This window comes from Talpa occidentalis, unplaced genomic scaffold (assembly GCF_014898055.3).
Source record: "Talpa occidentalis isolate TD23 unplaced genomic scaffold, MPIMG_talOcc4v2.1 talOcc4.8, whole genome shotgun sequence".
NCBI classification, from domain to species: domain Eukaryota; kingdom Metazoa; phylum Chordata; class Mammalia; order Eulipotyphla; family Talpidae; genus Talpa; species Talpa occidentalis.
In genome coordinates, this window is record NW_023605194.1 from 13,121,631 (window position 1) to 13,146,881 (window position 25,251).

General features: G+C 46.0%; 1 long non-coding RNA gene across 1 annotated transcript in view; it reads right to left on the reverse strand.

Annotated features, from left to right (window-relative positions):
* Positions 1 to 22,130: 22,130 nt before the first annotated feature.
* LOC119233579 (uncharacterized) overlaps positions 22,131 to 25,251 on the reverse strand; it is a 257,802-nt gene continuing 254,681 nt past the window's right edge. Inside the window, exon 5 of the long non-coding RNA XR_008550107.1 lies at positions 22,131 to 23,041. This is a non-coding gene — a long non-coding RNA (uncharacterized LOC119233579). The remainder of the gene's footprint in view (positions 23,042 to 25,251) is intronic.

Genomic DNA, 25,251 nt, shown 5'->3' on the forward strand with positions numbered 1-25,251 from the left:
CTCTGGACAATGAGCATTCATGTGTATGTGTCTATCAGAGAAATTCATTCTACAATCTGGTAGTGTCATTTATGATATGTCTGGCACCAACATAGAATATTTAGTGAATAACAGAGGCATAAAAGTAGTTGATTTTTTTCTACCATTTTTTCTGCAATTGCTTGTGTTCTAATTGCTTGGTAACTGTAAACAAAACTTGTTTCTGGCACTAGAAACTTCTTGGAAAGACACTCTTGAATTAGGTCCCAAAGAACCTAGCAGATATAGATCAGTATAGAGGGGTCCAATGAGATGTTAATTTTTGAACTAGTTCATCTTCATTATTGTATCTGTCTGGGCTGCAGTACGGATTGGGACACTAATTACCACATGTCTCCTCCCCATATTGAAGCCCGCTCTGTAAATCACTTCCATATAATAAGACACTTAGTCACATACTCTTTTCTCCTCCTCACTTATATTCTGACAGGTCCAAGCCCGCCTAGGGCATTTCCATAGAAAATCTATTTCTATAATCACATCTGGCCCCACCTGGAGTATTGTAATCTCCATCCAAGAGGCCTCCCCACCTCCACTTTTCATCTCTCCAATCCATCATAAACACAGATTCCAACTCAATCTTTTTTTAAAGAAATTTATTGAAGTAACATTGCATTATAACATTATATAAGTTTCAGGTGTATATCATTGAAAATCAACACATCTCACTCTGAGAAGTTTCAAGAATGCCAGTCCATTCCTTAGAACCTAGTGGCTCCCCCCACTATCTACAAATAAACCCAAAATCTTCACAATGACATTTAAAATCCTCTGTGACTTTTCTTACATCTTCACCAAAAGATATTTTTCTATAACCCAACCACATATATAACTGTTCAACTAAGTCCTTATCTTTGCTCATACTAGTCTGTTTGCTAGTGTATCCTTCTTTTATTGTTCCAAGGTCTAATTCAAATACAAGAAAAAAGTTCTGCATTATTTCACTGGAATTTACACCCTCTCTATGTGTGGTAATTGAACTATATTTCTGTTGTATTAAGATGATCACGGTGCCTAGGACATAGGCAAGGCTTTACAAATTCTTTCTGGACTGCTAAAAAATAAGCTGATAGGTCAAGTCTACCTTGGATTGGGGTAATTTCCATTCATAATTTTCCATGCTTATGATCCAGAAAAGTATATAAAAGCCACTTTAAGGTACTGAATACATCAAAAAACAAGTGTTAGTTTTCCTAAAAAATGTTCCTCTGCCTGCATTTGTTTCTTTCTCTTCTCTAGAGTGTTTTCTAGAGTAATATCTTCATATAGAATGCTACATCTTATGTCATTAACATTCTAATTTTTGATAAAGCAGCTATTCACTTGAAGAATTAGTTGCATTTCTTTTCTTTTTGAATTTTAATACTACACAATAAAAGTTCTCAGAACAAGACAGGTATCCTTAACCTACAAGGAGCCACAAAGAGCCTCTTATACTGATTTTTTCAAATGTTATTCTGGGTATTATTCAGAGATGCAGGACAGAAGATGGACAATGCTAGAGCATCACATGACTTTCATTTTCTCCATGCAAGCTGTGTCTTAATCCCAGAGAATCCCAAAGCCACGTGTTTGTGCTGTTAAACACTAATGAGAAGGAAATGGTTAAAGGGGAGTTCTGAGTACATTGCTTTTCTTCAAGTATTTATGAACAAAAAGTCGGAAAGAAATTCACCGCCTAAGTCATTTAGAGAAGGCTAAGAGCAGCAGAAAGCCAGATGACACATACCAGAATGGGAGCCAATCAAGGTTCTATTCAATCATTTCCCCCTACCCTGTGCATCAGAATATTTTCCCCTTTGAAACTTCTTGCACAGTTACACAGGTGTATTGAATTCACACTGATCCACAAAAAAAGCAAGAAAATTGTTCATATGTCAACAGCATTCAGAAATTTCAGCAAATTCTTTAAAATGCTAAGATTAAAAATAATTCACTATGTCCCACTGACAGGACAATGATGGTGTTTCTCAATTCTGAATAATATGTTAATTAACATCAAGTATTTGTTGAGAGAAAAAACTGTGCCTAGCTCTGTGTCAGGTGCTAGAAAAACATATAACTAGAATAAGAATCAGTAAACTTTTCTAAAAAGCTAGGCAGTAAATAGTAGAGATTTGGCAAAATATGCAATTTCTATTGCAACTACTCGACTCTGCTTAGAAAAGCAGCCAGACACTACATAAACAAATAGGCATATCTGTGTTCTAATAAAACTTTATTAACAAAACAGAAACAGGCTATAGCCATAGTTTGTAGGGTTAGACTATACATTCTTTGACTACAATGATCAAATCTTTCTTTGTAACCACTGCACCTCTGGTGTCTAGATTAGGATCAGACACAAAAATTAATTAGTTCATTTAAAAAAAAATCATTTTTCTTGTCCTCAAAGATTTAGATGGAAGACAAAAACAGAAAAATGTAAAATAGGCACAAAAGTTACAGGGATTGTGCATTCCACCATCAATTCCCCTAACTCTAATGAGGTTTTGTATTTAACTGTGTCTATATTTTTAAAATCAATTTTCCCTACTCTTGAGTCTGCTGTAGAGTTAAGGTTAGGTTCTAAAACCAGTGTTCTTAATGGTTTTTCAGGTTGCTTTTGAAGTTCAGTTCATGCCAGAAAGCCAAAAGAAACCACATGAAGTCCATGAGATAAGAGAATGAAGTTGACCACATATCCAAGTTCTCCCTTCTTTAGCCTTTACCTGTCACTGTTGATACCATGTATTTCTTCTCTGCCATGGAAGATGAATCAGACCCCATTTATACCGTCAGCAAGACTCTAGTTAGGGTCCTAAGAGTGACTTAACAAATAGCAATATAGCAAAAATGGAGGCACATTCAGGAAAGACAAACATTACTGGATATGGAATTTTCCCTTAGCCAATACAGGCCATCACGTAGGGTCTATAGCTGCATTTTGGCTTAGGACAAGGGGGTGACTAATGTATCAGTTATAGTACCAAATTAAATTAAATGAAACATTCCAGATTATTCAAGACCTATTTATTTACAAAGGGACTGTTTACAAAGATATGGACAGAGTATAGGGTAACCACAAAGGATGATCTATCACCCCAAAGTTAAAAGAGAGAAAACTCATTACATCTAAACCCAAGGAGACAAGAAGAGGGAGAGTTTTGTGAATCATGAAGAAGTGAATCTTCTGGAGCAATGTTGAGTGACCCAACTAGGTGGAGGTGACCTCACAGGGAAAGAAGCAGAGAAGTAATTCAATATCGTCACGTCTTCTTCTGATATCCTGCTGGGGATCCTGACTGAACTGTATCAGGAGCTCTAGGGCAAGGGATCCTGTTGGAGTAGTCCAGGTCAGCCTCCAGGGACAGAGAGCAGGATGAAGATAATGGAGAATAGATCTGAAGGGTCAAAAAGAAGATGTCCAGCACTACAGAAAGCTCATTACACTGAGCCATCTCTGTGAAGGCTGCCAGATACATCAGGGTGGCATCAGATCGACCACCCACACACTCCCATTTTTCTCCTGAATGAGATTTTCACCACTGTCCATAAGGAAATGAATTAAGCAATTTTCCGTTCCCTGCAGTGTAAGGAGAATCTCTTGCCAACCACTCTCATTTAAGAGATGGTTGGTGTTACCAGGATGTCTTTTTGGCTCCTTCTAAAGCAAATGGTGAAGGAGAGAACTCTGGAATCAGGAGTCCCAGGCCACAGCCCTGGTTCTGCTCTTAAGTGGCCAGACACTATGGGGAAATCACCTCTCTTGGGACTTAGCCTCATTTTCCTGAATTAAAAATAGTCATTGAGTCTGATAATCTGTGATCAGGGTCCTAATCCTAGGATCTCTTGATATTATTTAAAACCTTTAAAAAAATTGTGTTTATGCACATGAGCATTTCTCTATCAAAGTAATAATGGCTGCCACGATCAAACACTTACTACCAGTTAGGCACTTAGGTACTATGCTTAGCTTGTCCTCTGTCTAGAAAGTTTCAATGAATCTTCACAGCTACCTATGACACACATTTATCAACTGATTTGCCCAAGACACGTGATTAGCAAGCAGCAGAACCAGTAACGCCCAGACTCATGTCCCTCCTACTCCTCCACAGTGCCTCAACCTCTAGGGCAGGCTCACGTGACTAATGATGCCAAACATGCATTTTATTAACTGCTCCCCAGGATAGGCCTCAGGGCAATGTCCAGCCCCATTTCTGAGAGGGAGGAGGTTTGGAATGTGGAGTGTTGAGGTCCTCAGAGGATTTAGGGTGTTGAATCTTCAGTACTGGGGAAAGGTTAAGGGAAGACAACTCTGCACTGAAAGCCGAGCACTGGAAGTAAAGGAAACACCTCGCAGATCCACGCTGAAGGCCAAGCCCTGAAGTTCAATAGAAATGCTCTCTCTCCATGTAAGATGGCTTTTCCTGGTAGCCTGTACATTTTACTATACCATCTGAGAAAGGAAGTATTGCCCTTATTCTCTCTACAGTAACCTCCGAGGCTCCAGAGGAGAAGCCTCCATCTGAAAGGAGATCCTGTCAGACTTCGGAGAGCAGAAGCCACAGAAGGCTGAGGGTCTTGGTGCTCCGACCTGGCGTATGTAACTGCTTCAGCCACCAGAGCACTGCCACCATCTGGAAAGCCTCCCCACTAGGTCCTGGCTGCCCTTTGAAAGCCAAGCTGTTGCCAATCCCAAACAGGGCAAAAGTCTAAAAGAATAACTTGAAGGCCAAGATACCCCATCTGCGAAGCTCTCCTGAGACTCAGACCGAGAAGGACTCTTTGGAGCCATTTTCTGATTTCTGGCGTGGGAGAAGTCCTGCTGAGCCAACCTGCAACCCTCCCGCTTGCCTAGTTAGTGGCTGTCATCTACTGTGTGACACTGGGGACATGTTTCCTCTAGGGGAATCCCATGCCAGGCAGAAGAGGAGTTTCTGGCCTCTCTGCAAAAGCAATGTGGACTTTAGAGTTCATCACCCCTGCACCTGGGGATGGGAGACCCTCTGAGATGCAGGGGGGAGGCGAGCCAGGCTTATTTCCTCTATCTGGAGCAGCCAGAGCAATAGAAACCCTGGGGCCCTGTTTGACCTAGATGGCAGATGTGCGATTCTGCATGGCCTGGCAAAGCCACTAGATTCCACTTGTTCTGCCAGAGGCCTTCTCTGCACACCCCATCAGTCCCTGTAATCCCTTCCTTATTGCCTGGCTGCACAGAGGGCTCATATTCCTCTGAGTGCCTGAAGTCTGCAATCTGTTAGCACTGCTGGTGCCAGAAACCCCAACCTGGCACTCAGGGCATCAGAGATTCTCGGACTTTCATCTGGGCACCAGGATGGAAAGGGATCGTTGGCCTTGCTCTTACTGACCTGCAGAAATATGAAGTAGGCAACCCTAACAAATCAGTTGCTGTGATACCCAAACCTGCTCCTGATTTGGCCTGACAGCTTGTGCTGACATGTCAGCAAGAAATCTCTTTTTCCCTCTGCTGGTTTGCTGGTTCCCACAGTTTTCTACCCAGGATGGTGGCTTGGAGATGCCTAGAAGCTTCGTTTCCTCTTTCAACTTTGGCATCTGGCTATTAGAATTGCTTTCAGGGATGGGATTTAGCAGAGAAATAAACTGAGATACAGGACACACAGTGACCTCTTCAAGGTCACAGAGTAGAAGTGGCAGATCCGGGGATCAGAGGAGGAAAGGAGACTGGGTCCCACACACGGGCTGGCTGCTGACCTGAGACGAGGTCTGTGCTCATTCCTTCTCATTCTCCCTTGATGCTTTAGATGGACCTTGGTGCCCTGGTCATCACGTCCACTTCTGAGAACACATGAGCCTGGTCTTCAAGAAATTCTGTCATGACCATACTGATTCGTGTTTCTTCCACCCCTTTTGAAGACCTGCTTCTTCCACCATCCCTTCTTTTTCTGAAAGCTTCATTCTAATTTAGTTTGTATTTTACTGCTTTCTGGAGAGACCAGATTTTTCCAGAAACTCATGAAATTCAACATTAGCCAAGTTTCTTCCAGTTTTCCCCTTAAACCAACTTCTTTCATTCACACTGTGAGAGGTGGCAATGCAGGAGGAGGCCCTCGCCTCTAGAAAGTCATCAAGTAGATAGAAAATAACTCAGAAATTCCACTTCTGCATAAACTCTTGCATGTGGCCACCAGGAAAGTTTAAAAACGTTCAGTGCATCATAGTGAATTTTTTAATTATAACCCAAATGTACATCAATGGCAAAATGGACATGTAAAGTGCCCAGCTGTGACTCACAACTCCAGGCATCAGTGAAGATGAACCCCAAAGCTTATTAAAGTGAAAGAAATGAGTCAGGTGTTCAGGATGTAGGTGTGTAGGGACAGGATGGGCCACCGAGCAGGTTTTCTATGATCCAAACAGACCGGACCAGTAAAGGGGGAGTCCTGGAGCCTTTGGTGGCTTTCTCTGGCTTTTATTGAGCTTTTACATGTAGTGTGGTAAACAGATACATGGCAGGCAGTTGTGCGGGGAGCCAGGAGGCCGGCAGGCCTCCAAGCCCCCAGCAAGTCTTCACTCTGGGCTTCTCTGACTTTCTTTCTCCCCTTTTCTCCCCTGTTCTCTTTCCTGCCTCTGCTTCTCCTGGCGAATATCTCCATACGGAACCTCGGCCCACAGAAGTACACAACACAGCTTACAACAATGTAACAACTGCAAGTGCCCCATCAGGCAGGGCAATCCTGATGGTGCCAGGGCAGAAAAGCCTGAAAACCATTTACCCTACCAGGTGGTAAAACAATAAAGCAAACAGGGACATGGTTAACATACTAGCCAGGACAGTGGGTTCCTTTGGGCTGGGGAGACGCGAGAGGGTGTGATAGAGTGGGGAGACACAGGGCCCTTCCAGGAGAATGCATCTGTCTTTGCGTGAGAGGCAGGTGCCAAATGGCCAGTCTTATTCTTAGTCTTTAAACTGCATGCGAGTTTTTGCAGGCCCTTGTATATGTGTGTATCTGTCTCGCCTCTTAGAGGGTAATCCCGGGGAAGGCAGGGTTTTTGCCTATCTTGTTGATTGCCAGTTTTCAACATCTAGAAGGGGGCATGGTCTATAGCTGATCCCTGAGACAGGTTGAAAAAATGAATGAAATCTTAATATTTTCATGGCAAAAAAAATACTGAATTAATGTTTAAAATAATAAAGGCCCATAGAGAAGAGTACCTCTGCAGTGAGGTTCACAAATGCTGGTGAGAGGCACAGAGGATGGGGATGAGAGAGGAGAGATGGAGGTCACTGTGGTCAGCACCATCGGCGCCATCAGACACTGAGGATCAGAAGGGGAGGAGGAATTTTAGGCTAAAGAGCCGGTGTAATCTTTATTACTGTGAACCAAATTCTTACACTCCATTCCAAGATCGAATTTGATCTCTCACCACCAGTCATTAAGGCAAATACTGTTTGCCTCCCTTATATAGACAAGATCATTCCTTTCATAGAGCTGGCAAGTGGATCCATAGGCCAGTCTTCATGACTGTAGCACACACAGAGGCAGAGAGAGGGGATGTGCAGAGTATTCAGTGGGGGTGTGGGAGGGGCTTCTGCCAGGCTGGGCTTGTCGAGATCAGCTCTGACCCCACTGAGCTCATGGTCCAGCCAGGTCCCAGTGCTCTGTCCTTAGTGCAGACTGTTTGTGGGGCTCATAGCTCTTTTGCAGCAGGAGCAAGTGGGCAGCAGATGATCTGAGGCAAGTTAGCTGCTTCCCCTTTGGTGGTGGCAATGAAAGCACCATTATCTTGGTGAGATCCTAATCCTGCAAAAAGAAAATGCAGGTTGAGGAGCTGGGGTTTTATGGGTTTGATTCCCATTTGATGCCTGCAGACCAGCTGAGGTCAATGGGATTGCACACCAAGTCCCTGATTAGTCACGGTTGTGGAAATTTCTGCTCTTCAATGAGAAATCCTCTTGTGTGATCAGGAAAAATTAATAATAAAAATCAAAGTAATAATGACAGCATTTAACCAGTACCAGGCTCTCAGATGAATGCTTTCTATGCACACTGAATTTTCTTAAGAGAGGCATGAGGTATTTTATATCTCCATCTTACCCAGCAGAGATTTTAATGATTTGTCCAAGGTAATGCAAACTTTACTTGGTGTATACAGACTCAACTCCAGAGACAGACTGCAGCTAAACTCTTACCCACCACCCTCTCCCTGGTCTTGGGCAGGACAATGCAAAGAAAGGATTAAGAAACATTGGGGAAAGTGTCAAGAAAAGACAGGATGGTATTGCCCATTGCAGAGATCTCTGGGTATGTAGCTAGTTGGGTGTTCTTGGACCAGTCTGCCCAGCTCTGTCTCTCTGACTTCATTCCCTTCTTCTGTGCTTCCCAGGACTAGTGAAAACTTAACAGTTTCGGAAAGTTCATCAGATTAGCAGAGAATAGGTTGAAGGCTATGCTTCTCCTTGCAAGATTAACAAGGATGTGTTAAATCCCCGCCCTGGGAGCCCTTTGTGTTTCTCTTTTGCATTAAGTTAAAATTCAGACACATTTTCATCTTCACTTCACCTTGAGCTTCTATTGGCAGTGGTTCTCGCTGCCTTAGATTTCAGTTTTCTACTCTGTTCCACACCACCCAAACTCCCGGAGGGCCTGGGCAAGGAGTTAATGCTCTGAAACAGATAGGCAAGACACCCAGAAGGGGAGTTGGCAACTTTAAAAGATCCTTTCTAAAATTTAGACTGAATGAGGGAGCAAATCAATACTTCCTGATTTTATTTTATTTATGAGCTTAGGTTTTCTTAAATCAGGACTCCTCCTTCTTAAATCAGACTACATCCATGGTATGAGAAAAAATATGATCCTATAATTGGAAAAAAAAGACTATGCAAGCCCATAATGCAACGTTCTGAACCCCTCTCCTGAGTGTACCTTTCAAACCCACAATGCAAAATCCCATTAAATTGCTTCCAATTTATAGATTGGAAACAGAGCTCAGACAGACTCAATTATAATCCTTTCCAAGTCAGAGCTCATCTAGTCTCCATCTTAGCCTCAGGCCAAATTGGGTCTCACAGCCGTGTCCCCCTCATGCACAGAAAAATCACCCCATTTCGTGGATGTGTCACACACATAGGGCATGGGCAACCCCCCGGTTCTGGCAATCATCTTTGAGTGGTTCACCCTTGCCCCGTCATTGCTGGGTGGTGGTACACAAGTGAAAAGAAAACAGGCCACAAGACCTCAGCCTACCTCTCCCCTCGCCACAGAGGGCTCACAAAGCTATTTTCTGGTATCACGTGGCAAGAAAATTGCCAAGACAAGACCTTCAGAAGAGTCTCTGAGAGATTTAACACTGATCAGCTGGAAAGCTATAAAAACTGAAAAATATCAAAAGAGAAGGTCGGACAGTACAAGAGTCTCAAGATGGTGTTAGATGAAGATTTAGAATAGTTGAAGAAGAGTGGTCCATAAAAGAGAGAACATTTTAAAGAAGAGACAAAGTAAAACTATGAACCAGGAGCTTCAGTACAGAGAAGAGAATTGTTCTAGTATCCAAATACTCAGGAGATCTGGTATCTCTTTGATGGTGCAGGATTTTGTAATGGAGTTTCTACCTTTCCCCACCTCTCTCTATACACCACTCTCTCCTACATATATAAAACAAAAGGAGAGTTGACTTTGCCCACTAAGATTTGTCCCTCCCCTTTGATGTCTCTAGAGTTCCCATGTTAGTCATTTGATTTTCAGATACACAGTGGGGTACAATCAGGAATTTGACACTATTACTGCTGCTGTCACCACCTCTAGCACTGCTAGCTACTCCTGCTGCTGCTACAACAATTCCTAGTGATAATAATAGAAACTACAGCTAAGGTTATTTATTGAGTGTTTACAGTGTGCCACGCACTGTTCTAAGTATGTTATAAATATGAATGCATTCATCCTCCTAGCACCTTCCCCATAGGATTAAATGCCCCTCTTACATACCAGTTGAGGCACAGTCTATATATAATAAATCCAAGGTCACAGCTAGTAAGTGACAGCATACAGAAAGCCTGGAGAGAAGATGGGAAGACTTAGGCAACTAGATTAAGCCCATCCATGTGCTATAAACCTGGGGATGGTGAGGGAGGAAGAAAAGAGAAATGGGCTGGGCATTCAGAACAACTTGTGGGGTAACCAGAGCAATGGATTTGGGGTAAAATGAAGAAGTGATAAGGTGTTTTTTCAGAAACATTGCTATAGATTATGAATTGGAACAAATGTAATGTTCTTCAAGGGACACAAGCTAAAATTGAGCTTATTTTTATACTGCTCTGTGTGTTGGGCTGGATTCTCAAGTCACAGCTCTGTAGAGGCTGGGAAATAGAAGGTCCTTGCATTTATGTGGGATCTACATATAAAGTGCTTGATGGTTTCACATATGTCATCTCACCAGTTAAGCACAATAGTCCTATGTTATCCTCATAAAATATAGTGATGATGTGTACATTCGGGGAGAGAGTGGGGTGGAGCAAGTTGCCGCCACATAGCTTAGAAACAAGATGGCACCTCTGATATTAAGACAATGAAATCAACATACAATGTCCTCCTTTGACAAATATGTACTGAGTATCTTCCATGTGGTAGGAACTGTTCTACAAAATGAGACATAGGAGTGAATAAAATAAATATTTTCTGAGGTGTACATTCTTGTAAAAAGAAAAATAAAAATAAATCAATAAATGAGTAAATTAGTTCCCATAATGTCAATTAGTAGCTGCCCCAGTGGTTCTAAGCAAAGATTTGCAGAACCATCCTAGTAAGAGTGGGTATCTATCAGGTCAACAACCTCCATCTTCACGTGTAAGACAGAATTTTATGGGGAGGGAAGAAATTGTGGGTTATAGAAGCACGAAAAAGGGAGAAGTTATAAGAACCTGATATGAACTGAGCCCACAAGAAAATCTGCCAAAGAGACATATTTCAAAGCCAAGTTCTGTCCTGTCCTGACTGTGTGACTTTGGGCCAATTACTTATCCTCTCTGTGCCTCAGTTTCCTTGACTATAATAATACTACCCACATCTTAGGTTTGAGGCACACATTAACAAGGCATTCTACTGTATTGAGTGCCCAGCAAATGTTGCTTACATTCAGTATATTGCAGTGTCCCTACTGACAAAGCTGCTGGCTCTAGAAGTATCAGTGACACTCACTGAGTGGACAATGAAGACTAGATAAAATTCATGGCTGGAGTCTAGATGGTGACAGTGGCACTGACTGTTGACCAGAAGCCCCAAATACTTAGGTTGAGGTCTTCTAAAGAGCTCAGCACAGCTCAAAACTGTCTTTCAGAGGTATTAGACTCAGATGGGCTGTGTATATCTTTATTTTCAAATTCTTCCAATTTAATTTTCTAATTTACAAAAAAAAGAAGCATCAGGAATCATTACCAAGCAATAACTGAATACCAGCACTAAACACAGGGTCTAGAGAATACAAGGAAACATAACAAAAGGCCAAATTTACTTTCCTACCTCAGTGAACTCACCCCCTAGCTAAGGAGTGAAATCAAAAATTCTTAGATCAAAAATCTAAGTCTAGGGCACAGTACCTTGCACCCGAACATCACAGTGTATGGGCCTCTCTGGTGGCCTAGGGGTTAAGTCTCGTGCTATCACTTCTATGCCCTGGGTTCCATCCCCAGCCAGGGTGCTAATGCACATATGGTGCAGCAGACATCTCCTGTCTTACCCTCTGCTCTCCATAACAGTGTACTTCAGTTGACCTGCCTGTTCTGCTCCCCACTCTGTCTCTGGTGAATCCTCTCACCCCAACCCCCTGCACCTCTCTCCTACACCCCAGTTCTATACAAAAAAAAAAAAAAAAAAATGAAAGAATCACAGTGGAAAATAAAAATACTATTTCCTGGAAAGAAAGCTAAGCCCATGAAAGGATGAAGAGAACACACTTTTGTGGAGCCGTCCATCATGCCAGCCATCAAAACACAATTCCCTTAACCCTCCGGTAGGCTCTCTTGGGACAGATTATTAAACCCATCTTAGAGATGAGAAAATTGAGTTTCAAAGAAGTTAAACAACCTTTTTCAAACTCATCCTGCTCTTCAGAGACTGCCCCAGGACACAAATCTATATCTAACCACAAATCCTTTGTCATTTTTTCTACTCCAAGAAGGTAATATAAGGAAACCCTGAGGGCATGAAGGGGCCTGGAAACAGAACTGAGATTTGCATTCATCTAACTGTGAGATATGGGCAAGTTACTTTATCATCTTCTGCCTGTTCTCTCAGGCACAAGATTTGTTTCATGACAATCTCTTTCACACAAGTTGTTGAAAATTAAATGACATAATCCTTGATGATGCCGCTACTTCCTCTCACCATCCACTCTCCTCAGTGCTGCTGCACTAAAACAGCCCTAAAGATCTGAAGACTACAACACTTTGGCAGAAAAGGGACAGAGATTAGGCATTGTGGGTAACACTGGAATAAATGCCTGGGTGCTTCCTGCAGCCAGCAGGTCCCACCTGCCAGCAACCTGGTTGCTCCGGGAGCTGTGCTGCTCAGGATGGGCCCTTTCAGAAACTAATGGTCCCCAAGGCAGAGGCTGTCACTGCCCTACTTGTGTGCACCCCACACCTACCATCACTCAACCTGTGGTGTCTACCAGGGCTCCACCACAGAGCAGGCCTCACTCAAATGGAGGGATTTCCCAACTTCCATGCTTTGTCCCTCAGCCCCCTTGTTTCCTAGAGTCCAGTAAGTTTGAGGCTCTTCTCCAGCATCTCCCGAGGCTCTCTACCATGAGCTCACACAGCAACCTGCTCACTTACTCACGCGTTAGTGGTTTCCGTCCCTGTCCCATGTCACTTCCCCACTTGCCTACTTGTGCTTCACGAGGTCATCCAGATCCTGCTTTCAGGGTCTGTTTCTGGGGGGTACCAACTCTAGCTCAGTGCCCAGGGCACGTTCACCCTTGGGTCCTCTTCTCCCAGGCATTTAAAATGACAGCCTTTTGGCATCTCAGGAAAGCTTATTACTAAGCATCTAGCCCGCTTATAGCAGGATCTGGAACTAAATCAGTATCACCAGCCAATTTACCAGTTTTTCATAAATGCCATCTTCTCCACTGCCCCAGCTCCATCACCCATCCTGACTGCCTGCTAGGTATGTGATTCTTATGCCCTTGGTTACCTTGATGTTTTTCTGAGGGGGGACTTAAGGAAGCAATTTCTGTAATGTCTCTAAAAAGTGTTTGAGCTAAGAGTTGAGAAAAAAGCAAATTTCCTGAATCAGCAAAGAATTATGCTAAATAATTCTTTTATGAAATGACCTGCTGAGAAAGGAGAGCTTCACTGTAGCAGTTTAAGAAAATTCTTGGGGAAGGAGATAAAAGTTATAGTCTTTATCATTAGCTGACCATAAGAACTTAGGGAAGTCTTCCATGTTGTCAACTGCATTCTTAGCAAAGTGCAAAACAGCTCTTTGTAAACTTCTATGATATGACATTGATCCATGTAGAAAATATTTATTGAGCATCTACAGTGTGCCTAGATAGGCACTGGTCTAGAGTATGGGGCTAAAGTAATAAAAACAAATAACAACAATAACACCAGCAAAAACAAAAAAACACAAAGTCTCTGCCCTCATGTAGCTTATGTTCTATATTAGTTTTCTATTGCTCCATAGTAAGTGACACCAAAACTTAGTGGCTTAAACTTGTACTCTAAATTCTGTACTGAGTTAGCAATTAGGTCTGGACTCAGCTGTGCTGTCCTACTTTTCTCACCTGGAACCACTCATGCAACCACAGTCATTTGGAGCTTTGACTGGGCCAGCAAGTTCAGGTGGCCTGACTCCCCTCTGGCAGGTGGTGCTGGCTACCAGCTGGTTGGCCTTGGGGACCCTGCTGGGACAGCTTGTATCAGCTCTTGTGACATTTCTTCCTCCAGTAGGCTAGCCTTGGGTCTACAATGTCATGTCTGCAGTATCCTCTTGGCCAAAGCCAGACACAGGCTGTAAAGAGCACTCCATTTCTTGATGGAGATAGTGCCCAGTGGAATATTCTGTTCCCAGTATTCTTGATGGAAGATACTTCAAAGATACATTGCAAATGGCATGCTCACAGTTTGGGAGGAGAATCTCTGGCCTTTTTTTTTTTTTTTTACAATGCACTGTATCTTCAGCTAGTTGAGACAAATAGTAAAAATATAATGCTTAGTCAGAAGTTCTCAACCCTTGTTCCACATAAGAATTACCTGGAGAGTTAAAAAAAATTCAATTAAATCCACCATCATAGACCAAATAAATCAGAGATTAGAGCTGGTGGATCAACACGATCCTCTCCAAGGGTTCTAATATGCAGCTAGTTTTAGGTATCTCTGGCTGGAGTGCTCCAAAAGAAAAATAAAGCCAGCTCAAGGAAGCTAGAGTGATGAGATGTGAGCATCAAGAAAAGACTCCGGGGTTAAGCACCACACTATGAAGCAGTCCACAGCCTCTGCAGCACAAGTTCGATCCCCAGCTGGAGCAAATTACATGGTGTAGCAGACCTCTCCTGACTCGCCTGCTGCTCCCCTCAGCAGTGTATTTTGTCGGTCTGCCTGTTCTGCTCCCCACTCTGTCTCTGGTGAATCCTCTCACCCCCACATCTCTGGCCTGTACCCCAGTTCTTGTATCATGAATAAATAAATCTTTAAAAAAAAGAAAAGAAAAGAAAAAAGAAAAGACTCTCTGAAGAGGAAATGTCTGAGCTAAGACCTAACTGAAGCAAGAGAGCCTGGAAGCCGTGGTGTCACGGGAAGAGGGGGAGAAAGAGCAGGTGGGAACAGCCTGAGTCCTGAGGCAGCGAGGAGGCTCGGTCTCGGAAGAGGCTGACATAGAGAGACAATGGAGATGGTGCCCAGTGGAATGTTCTGTTCCCAGTGTCAAGGCCTGTAGTTTGATGGCCTTGGTTTGATCAGTTGCTTCACTTGATTTTAATACAAAGTAAGTTGATAAAGAACTGAATGAATAAACCTTCTGTGGAAGGGCACTGTTTTAAAAGTTATTTTTTAAAAGACTCATTAACAGCCATCTCTGGAAAATAGAACACAAAGCTGGAGGGGTGAAGAATGTGCAATAAGAGAAAACAAATAGCAACAATAAGCATTGTTTCAGAGAAGACAAGGGGAAATAAAGGGTCTCGATGTGAGAGCTCACGTGGCGGGGTCTCCATTTTGCAGCAAACAGAGTCCTGAAAATCAAAGTCACTAGTCCCAAGGCTGATGAGGAGCTGAGTGGCTGGGAGGCAGGAATCCAGCCCTGCTGCTCCCTCATCCGCCGTCCTGCCGCCTGCCTCTCAGCCCAGCTGACACTCTCAGGCCTCATTCACGAGCTGCCAGGGGGATCTTCGGCATCACCCCACTCCCATCTCCCTTCTCCCACAACGTTGTTGTAGCTTGGGTTGTAGCTTCCCTGGGAGAAGTCCGCCTCTGAGGGTGCTGTCACCACACCATCTGTGTCCTCCCGGAAGACAGCAGCCTGGCCCCTGGGGGAGGCTCTCAGCACAAGGATGATGCTGATGCGATGTGACCTGTTTCCAGGAATTGTTTCCAAGCTCTGGGAAGAGAAAACTGAGGCACAAACAGGGACGTCCAAACCCACCAGGGGCTGTCCCGAGTGAAAGATGGGCTGGGTGCCCTCCCCAGAAATCATATAGCCAGAGAGTCTACCAACCTCTTTTCTGCTCCTGATGGGACCCCCACCAGCAGGGTGTTGGCGCCTTACCTCATGGCATCAGGATACTTCCCCCTTCCGTGATTGGCTGTGCTCCTTTCGGCCCAGTGCACATGACGACCTCCGGCGCACCAAATAAGGGCATGTGCCCTTCTGGGATTAGCTGTGCTTCTTTCGGCCCAGTGCGCATGACGGCCTCCGGCGCACCAAATAAGGTTATGTGTTTAATCATTGGCTAGGCACTGTTGGCCTGCTTCTTCCGCTTCCAGTCCCCAGCTATAAAGCCCCGCCGAAACCGAGAGTAAAAGAGACCTGCCATAGCTGAACCAAGAGTGCATGTGTCTCCCTCCGTGGTGTACCCCTGTTCTTCAGGTCGCTGCTCTCCCCTCGAGAACCTCGTTGACCAGTCCGCGGGCTCGGGCAGCAGGGAAGGTTTCACTGCACCTCGTAAGAGCTGGCAGCTCCCAGCTCCCCCACCCCAAAGCCCCTATTTCCCACCCCAGCCTGTGCCTCCCTGAAGGCCCAGCCTCAGAATTAAGCAGGAAGAAGATTACTCTTAAATAGGCAGAATCCAGGGTCTTCTCCAGTCCCACCGGGTCAGAACCTATGGGGTTTTGACCTATGTATGATTGCTCATTTTAAGCAAGCTCCCCAGGCAATGCTGTTGCAGGTTAAAAACTACAAGTTTAAATAAAATCTTAAATTCATTTCTCCACTCCCAGCAACCAAGTGAATTTCTCTCACATCAGCCTGCTAGGAAATCCCAGACCCCAAAGCCTTTTTCTAGAACACATTACTGAACAGGAGTCTCCAAAACAAAACCGTTTGCCCCAGCTCTGGCAGAAAGAGAATATTTCCCCAAGGAAGCACTTTTAATAAACTCTGGAAATCGCCTGTAGCTCAGACCGCAGCAGCAGCCACCTAACTCTCCAAGGATCTTACTAAGCCCAATGAGGAGTCCCCCAGGGTCTTCGCCATCATTTCAGCCCCCTCTCAGGATTGCGCCTCTTGCCTGGAAATTCCGGAGCACAGTTCTGGGGGAGGAGAGAAGCAAGCCCCTGGGCTGCTGCATTTCTCACGGGGGAAAAGCGAGGGACTTGCACGGCTGGTTCCCTTGGAGACATGGAGATAGACTAAGACTGGCCTGAGGGTGAGGGAGGCCAGTGGCAGGGGAAGTGGGGGGACGGGGGAGAAGGAGGCCGGTGAGAGGCAGGACCTGCAGGAAGTCATCCGCTCCACCTCTGGGCAGCTGAGCTCATTTGTCCTGTTTCTCTTTCTCTCCCCTTTTCTCCCTCCTACTCCCCTTTTCCTTTGCTCTTCACCTTTTTGTTTTCTCTTCTTTCATTTCTCTTCCCACTTTCTCTTTTCTTTCTCTTCCTCTCTCCCTTCTGGCTCCTCTTTTCCTTTACTTTTCCCTCCTTCAGTCCCTGCCTCCCTTTTCCCTTCTTTTTTTTTTAAAGATTCATTTATTTGTGCATACAAGAGCTGGGGTACAGGCCAGAGATACGGGGTGTGTGTGTGAGAGAGGATTCACCAGAGTCAGAGTGGGGAGCAGAACAAGCAGACTGACTGAAATACACTGCTGAGGGGAGCAGCGGGCCAGTCAGGAGAGGTCTGCTGTGCCATGTGGGTTTCTCTGTGGCCGGGGATCGAACTCGTGCTGCAGAGGCTGCGGATAGTTTCATAGTTTGGTGCTTAACCCCTTGCACCATCAGGGAGGCCCCTCCCTTCTTTTTTGCAGCAGTTGCCAGGTCTCCACTCTGCGCTCAGTCCCCTGGGCAGACACCAATCATAGCTCAAGGAAGTCCCCACACATAGGACCTTTCAGGACCGTTGAGCTGTAAAATAATAAATTCAAGATGGGAAGGGAAGAGCCACCCTTTAATTATATGCAACAATGGGTCATATCCAGTGAGTTGATATAATTCGAAAGAGGTGATAATAAAGGGTAGACGAAAGGACATTAAACTTTGAAATTTTATTTTTGTGTGTCAGATTTTTATTAGGAAGACTTGTGGAGGGGCGGGGCAGGGGAGGAGGGGCGGGGCAGGGGGGGAGGGGGGGCGGGGCAGGGGAGGGGGGCGGGGCAGGGGAGGGGGGGGGGGCGGTGGGGGAGATCTGAAGCACAGAGCATAGCGGAGCAGCAGGCACAGAGAGAAGAGACCTTCTGCTGCACCACATGCGCTCTAGCTCCATGCCCCCTTCTGGGGGCTAACTCCCACGCTCCTTGCGGGTAGCTCCCTGGCCGGGGCTTCGAACTCAGGCCGCAGCGGTGAAGAGCGCTGAGACTAACCCCTAGGCCATCCTGGAGGCCCCGCCAGGGCTTTGCTAAATGGAGCCTTTAACCTTTATTAGGAGGCTTCAGGAGAACTACTGACAGCTGCTTCTCCAGCAAGTCAGAAGAGACTACGGCTGCCCTGCCCTGCCCTGCCCTGCCCTGCCCTGCCCTGCCCTGCCCTGCCCTGCCCTTCCCTTCCCTCGGTGATCATCACTGTCTCCTCCTAGGGCCCCTGGGCGCTGAGGGAAGATGGCTTTCAGCAGCACCTCCATGTCTTCATCGGTGACAAGAGGGGGCAAAGTATGGGGAATTTTCAAGTCTAAAGTATTTTTCATTGATGAATCAGAAGAAAAACCTACACAGTTCAGAAAGTAATCAGGATTGTACTGATCCTGAAAGATTTCTTTGGTGATGATCGTGTGTAAAATCAATATTTAGAAGTTTCTAGAGATTTAAGTATGCAGACTTCTGATGTCCTCATAGAATAATGAATGCTCTTAGCGAGCTGAAGAGACTCAAAAAAACAAAGTAAATAATCCAGTCACAAAATGGGCAGAAGAGCTAAAAAGGAACTTCTCCAAAGAGGAAATGCAAATGGCCAACAGGCATATGAAAAAATGTTCAGCATCACTTGCAATCAGGGAAATGCAAATCAAAACTACCATGAGATACCACCTTACACCAGTGAGAATGGCACATATTAAAAAAACTAGCAACAACAAATGTTGGCGAGGGTGTGGAGAAAAAGGAACTCTCCTGCACTGTTGGTGGGAGTGCAAACTGGTCCAGCCACTATGGAGAGCTGTGTGGAGATTTCTGGACCTACTAAACATAGAGCTTCCATAGGATCCAGCAATTCCACTCCTAGGTATTTACCCAAAGGACACAGAAACATCCATTCCAAAGAACACCTGCACCCCTATGTTTATAACAGCACTATTTACAATAGCTAAGCTTTGGAAACAACCCAAATGCCCAAAAATAGATGACTGGATCAAGAAGATGTGGCACATATGCACCATGGAATATTACTCAGCATTCAAAAAAGACAAACTCATGCCATTTGCAGCAACATGGATGGCGCTGGAAGGGATGATGCTCAGCGAAATAAGCCAGAAAGAAGATGAAAAACACTGGATGGTCTCACTCATAGCAGGAATTTAGAAACCAGCAAAGCACCTGTAGTCCATGACCTTAGTCTATCCTTTGCACTTGTTTTCTTCACGTTGTATAGAAGAAATGGATTAAGTAGAAGAAGCCATACATTTCTGGGCATTAAAGAATAGTTTGTGTGGTTGTTCAGAATCATCTTGGAAGGTGCAGTGATTTCTCTCTCCATATCCTCCAGATATTTCTTAGCTCGTAAGTGTCTTCTAGTACCACCGTCTCTTCTCCCATCAGTATACACTCTGTTTGCCTTCCTTGCTCCTAGAAGCTGCCCAAGGACATATGACAATATTCTAAGATCTTTCCAGGCCCTCCATGAATGGCAGTGGTTTCATATCACGCTTAAACAATCTCCTGAGGTTGTGACCTGAGAGGTCCCGGCTTGGGGGATCGTCCACAGACCACGGCTGTACTCCTTGCTCCGACCTGATGCTCTCCTCAGGATCGGGAACACAATGCCCTAGGGACACCAGGTGACTGCAGGTCTCCAGCATCACATCCCGGTACAGGGTCCTCTGAGCTTCACTCAGGCACTGCCACTCCTCCCAGGTGAAGTTCACAGCCACGTCTTCAAATGACACCGTCCCTTCTGAGGGAACATTTCTCATCTCAGGGCCGGCAGCCAGAGATTCGTCCGTTGTCGCTGCTCTCACAGACGCGCCAGGGCTCGGGAGCGGCGCTGGGGGGCGATGGGGTCCAGCACAGAGGACGGAGGCAGCTGTCAGGGTCCGGGAGTCTCCTGGCCAGAGCCCGCCACACGCTGCCTTGGGGCGCCCCAGCGCTAGCGGAGGCACCAGAACTTCCCAAAACTTTGAAATTTTAAAGGGAAGTTTGTGTGTTTACTATCCATGCCTTGAACACTGACTTTGCCAAGCCCTAGTCTGAGGTGGTAAGGCCGGCTCTCCCCTCCAGGGACAGGGAGAGAATAATTTCCTGTTTTTTAAGGAGATCAATGATTAGACAGAACATTCCTGGATCTTCTACGTGCAGGAAGATGGTGACCTCTCTAATAGGCATCTAGTCCAGGCTGCCATTCCAAGAAGTGATGTGTAGGCAGACCTCTAGATGGTGAATGGCAGCAGACCAGCCAAAATGCTGGAGAGCAGGAGAATGTTCCAGGTTGGTATAAGTTCTCAATTCAAGGGACAACATGGCAGCTCTGAGGGATTGTGAAGATCCAAATCTGCCGTGTCTGGTTGTGCAGGTTGTGTACTGCACAAGGCACTAGGCTGAGGAGTAAGGATCTATAGTAACCCTGGGCATAGACTTTCCCTTTACACAGCATGTCTCCTGTGTTTGGCTCCTGTGTTGACAGCAGTGTCATGCCAGGTTTTCTACTGTTGCATTGGCAAAAGATGGGGTCAGGGCAATAAAGCAGGAACTTAAGTAGAAGCGTCTTCTCTGTTTGCTTGGACATTGCATGACAGCGTGAGGATCCCTTGATTTCACCAGAGATGGGATTCCTTCTCCAACACTTCATCCTCACTGGGTGTGTTCTGTTCTCCTGTCTTCAGATTAGTCTGTCTTTCCTGATGTCATCCATGCCCTTGGGCTGGACTGCATGGAAATATTTTCTTTCCCACTATTTCCAGCCAACATTTGCCTAGTGATGCCTCATTACCATCTAGAGAACAACCTTCACAATGTATATTGGGAGTCATCACTTACTCTTCCTTCAGAAAGATGAGGTGTTTGGATGCATTGCTTTCTTCTTTTCTTTGGCTCCAAATCTGAGCCAAAGGCCCTCTAATCAGTTAGAATCATTTAAGACACCTTTGTATACTTTCCCAGTAATTAAAACTTATTTAAGTGATCAGGCAGATGAATCTCAGCTTGGACAAAGATAACCACACAATATCCTCGCTCTCCTTCAGCTCTGAAGCCACAGGGAACGGTGGCGAGGAGGGGGGTGGGCTTTGCCTTTCCACATCCCTTGCCTTTAAAGTTGCACCTGAAGACTGAACTCTGATTGAAGTAGTATTGACTCAACCTTGCCCATCAAAGTTCTTCAAAATGGGTGTAAAGGCCAGGAACGGGCACAGTGCAGGTTTTCTGATCCCATGCAGACCGGGTAAAGGAGGAGTCAGAGTCCTCAGTGGTTTTGCAGGTCTTTTATTGGGGTTCACAGGCATATGGCAGGCAGGGGTGCAGGCAGGGTGCAAGTCTTCACTCTATCTGGACTCTCTGGCGTTCGTTCTGCTGCTTCTTGGCTTCTGCTTCGGCTTCTACTGCTGCTGCTGCTGCTGGTGTCCCCGTGACGCCGCCCTTAAAAGCACAGTCTTAGCTCAGCTGAATCCCAACTACCTATGCCCACACCCTATTCCAGGTGCCCGCCATCAGGCATGCATTCAGGACAAGGATCCATCATCTATCCTGATGGCGGGAGGACAGAAAAGCCTGGTATTTTCTTTACCCTACAGTCCACCCCCTCAGGGTTTTCTGCCATACAGTCTATACATATATGTACAATTTTCTAAGCAAACAAACAAAGCAGCCATGGCCCACAAAAGCAAATACATCAAATATAACAAAATACAATATAACAAAATACAACAGAACACAAATAAGTCCAGGCAGGGCATCAACCTAGTGCAAAAGACAATTATTGGTACCAGCAGATGAGCCACCAAATCTGCTGCCGAAGGCACTGCTCATACGAGGGAGGGGAATCACTCCCGCATCTACTATAACATACCAGGAGCCGTCAGGCTTCCTGGCCTTCTCTGGCTGTCGTCTCGGCTACAAGGCACAGACAGCATCCACCCCCAGGATGCACTCGCTCTGGGATTGGCAATTTTATTCTGTTGGGGGTAATCGCCAACCCTCAGGGTTTCTGTCTGCAGTCGCTCCAACACTCGGCCTTCACAGCCACCCATGCGACTCGCAGACCCCTGCATTCAGGCCAACCCACTGCACAAGCACATGGGTCGGGGATCCAAACTCTGCATGCGGCTTGGGCTCCACCCAAGCCACGTTCCCCACCCGTCCCCCAAGGACAGGTTCCTCAGCTCCTCACCCTCACTCAAGATGAGCAGGGCATCACCCACAGGTGATTTTACGAGACTCACAGGGCTTCAGCATACCCAGGCTGCTTAACAGCCGCTTAGGGCTTCTCAACTTAGCATCAGTACCAGCTTTTGCCTTCTTAGTTGGCTTTTCTCCTCCACCTGGCTGCTGGGCATGCACAGGCTGCTTTTGGCCATCTAGGCCCACTGGCCACCCCTAGATTCCCATCTCCTGGGGTTTACAAACAAGACTGTTCCACCCCCAGGGTCCCAAAACATATCAACCTGCAAGGTCCTCCGCCTTCTGGCGGGAATGTCAGTCCATCAGTCCATCAGTTCAAGTCCATTGGCCTCTCCCTGCTTCAGCAACGGCCTGCTGCCTCAGGGGTCATTGGCTGGTCCTTTCCAGTGTCGTTGGCTGGTCCTCTCGGGTGTCTCCTCCATGCGAGGTCTCGTCCCACAGCTCCGGACCGTATCCACCTTCTGTGCCGCCATGGCGCCTCCAACGTCGTCACAGGCAAGCAGCCTGTTCTCCTTAGTCCCTCCAGGTCTTCAGAGGGCTCCAATACCCGTCTGCATGGATCCTGCCGACTTACGCCAATTGTAAGGGCAGGACAGGACACAGTGCAGGTTCTCTGATCCCATGCAGACCGGGTAAAGGAGGAGTCAGAGTCCTCAGTGGTTTTGCAGGTCTTTTATTGGGGTTCACCAGGCATATGGCAGGCAGGGATGCTGGCTGGGGGGCTGGGAGGCTGGCAGGACTCCCAGCTCCCAGCAAGTCTTCACTCTATCTGGACTTTCTGGCGTTCGTTCTGCTGCTTCTCGGCTTCTGCTTCGGCTTCTACTGCTGCTGCTGGCATCCCCGTGACGCCACCCTTAAAAAAGCACAGTCCTAGCTCAGCTGAATCCCATCTACCCATGCCCACACCCCATTCCAGGTGCCCGCCATCAGGCATGAATTCAGGACAAGGATTCATCATCTATCCTGATGGCGGGAGGGCAGAAAAGCCTGACATTTTCTTTACCCTACAATGGGGTTCTGAAATATTTGAGAAGATTAATATATATTATTATCTTTCAAGAAGATATTTTGAAAAGTAGACCTCACCTACTTCACATCAAAAAATCTGTTGGTTTGCAAATAGAGTTAAGAAAGGCAGAGTTTTCCCTAGCCTTTGAAATCAATACCATCAGGAAAAGGCAGGGGGACAAATGTGTTTTTGCCCTGCAATGGGGATAACAAGAGATTTGCAGTGGTCTCTTCCCAAGAACGGAGATGTGGCTGGAACACATCGTAGTCCCAGGCATGGCTGAATGTCAGAGACAGAGACCAAGGGAGCTGAAGGATTGTGCTGCCCAACCCTCTCTTCCTGGAGATGAGAAAACTGGGGTGTAGTGAACCCCAGTGACTTTTCCAAGACACATAGCAAATAGCAAAACAGTGGCCTGCCGACATGGCTCCCCAAGATGACCTAGTTCACTGCAAAGAACTTTCTTCAGCACTATGACGCTTGCTGACAAATTGTCTTTATAAGTAACATGGCTCTATGTGGATTCAGAGAAAATAAGTGAATTGGCCCCACCCACAAAGAATCATGATTCTTCTACTCCTAAAATAGTATCCTTACTGTTTTTGAACTAGCCCACTCACCTAGGGAGAACCCTGTAAGATGTGTCTAACATAATGTCTTTCTGTCTATAAAGAAGCTTAATTTGCTGCTCTTTCCTGAGCCTTTGTTAGGATCAAAGGGAGAAAATGGTTTGAAGCACAGGAAACAGAACGTGGTGGAGAGCGAGAGAGATTCTGCTTTCTAGATTAGGCCAGAAAGAGAAGGCAGTAAACTGTGTGTGCGTGTGTGCATGTGTGTGTGTGTGTGCGTGAGTGATGGCGTGAGTGCCTGGGTGATGGTGTGCCTGTGTGCGTGAGATGGTGTGTGTGCATGGGTGTGCACCGGTGACATGTGCATAGGTGTGCACGGGTGATGGTGTTTGTGCATGGTTGTGCATGGGTGATGGTATGTGTGCATGGTTGTGCATGGGTGATGTGTGCATGGGTGTGCATGGGTGATGGTGGTGTGTGCATGGGTGCGCAGGGTGATGGTGTGTGTGATGTTCGACAGAAAGGGCACATGTCTAACATATGTGGGAAAAGCATGCATCTTTACGTCAGTCAGATGGATTGACTCTGATGACACTTACTGTGTGATCTCCGTCAAAGGAGGTAACCTGTCAACTTCAGTTTCCTCTTGTCTGAGTGGAGACAGCCACCTATGGTCACTGACAGGGCGTCTTGGTGTGAAGATAGAAAAGGTAGAAAATGCGGGGCCTCCCCGGTGGCGCAGCGGTTGAGCGCTGGGTTGCGAAGCTGCCAATAGCCTCTGCAGCGCCGATTCGATCCCCAGCTGCTCCCCGGCCACCGGAGGAGGGACCCACATGGCGCGCAGACCTCTCCTGCCACCCGCTGCTCCCCTCAGCAGTGTACTTCGGTCCTTCTGCCTGCTCTGCTCCCCGCTCTGGCTCTGGTGAATTCTCTCACCCTCCCGCGCTTCTGACTGTACCCAGTGCTTGTATAAATAAATCAAAAAATAAATCTTTAAAAAAAAAGAAAGAAAAGGTGGAAAATGCAATGTCCCTGCTCACAGTGGCTAGAGGAGATGTCAGATTCTCTCTTGGGGGCAATTGTGACTAGAGAGAGTGGGAAGAGAGGGACCCTATACTTTCAATTTCCCCACAGTCTCAGTTCTCTGGGATGAAGATGTTTTCCATTGTGAAGCAAAAGGGAGGAGTCAGGAAGGAGACTTTATTAGGATGAAAAATGGCTACAATTTTGAGAGCAGACTTGTTGACAGAATGTGAGTAGTTTTCAGAATAATTAAGAAGAAAACCAGGACTGGGGAAATTAATTGCTATTGGTACGGCTGCCTTCCAAATGGCAACCTTGAGGTGGATGCAGAGTGAGGCCTATTTCCAAGGGGGTCAAGTAAGGCTTCCTCTCATAAGCAACTCGCTGCCCTGGGGGCCTGAGGTGGTTCTGTCCATCATAACTGTATCTCCCGAAAATGGAGATCAATATTTGTTAACCCCC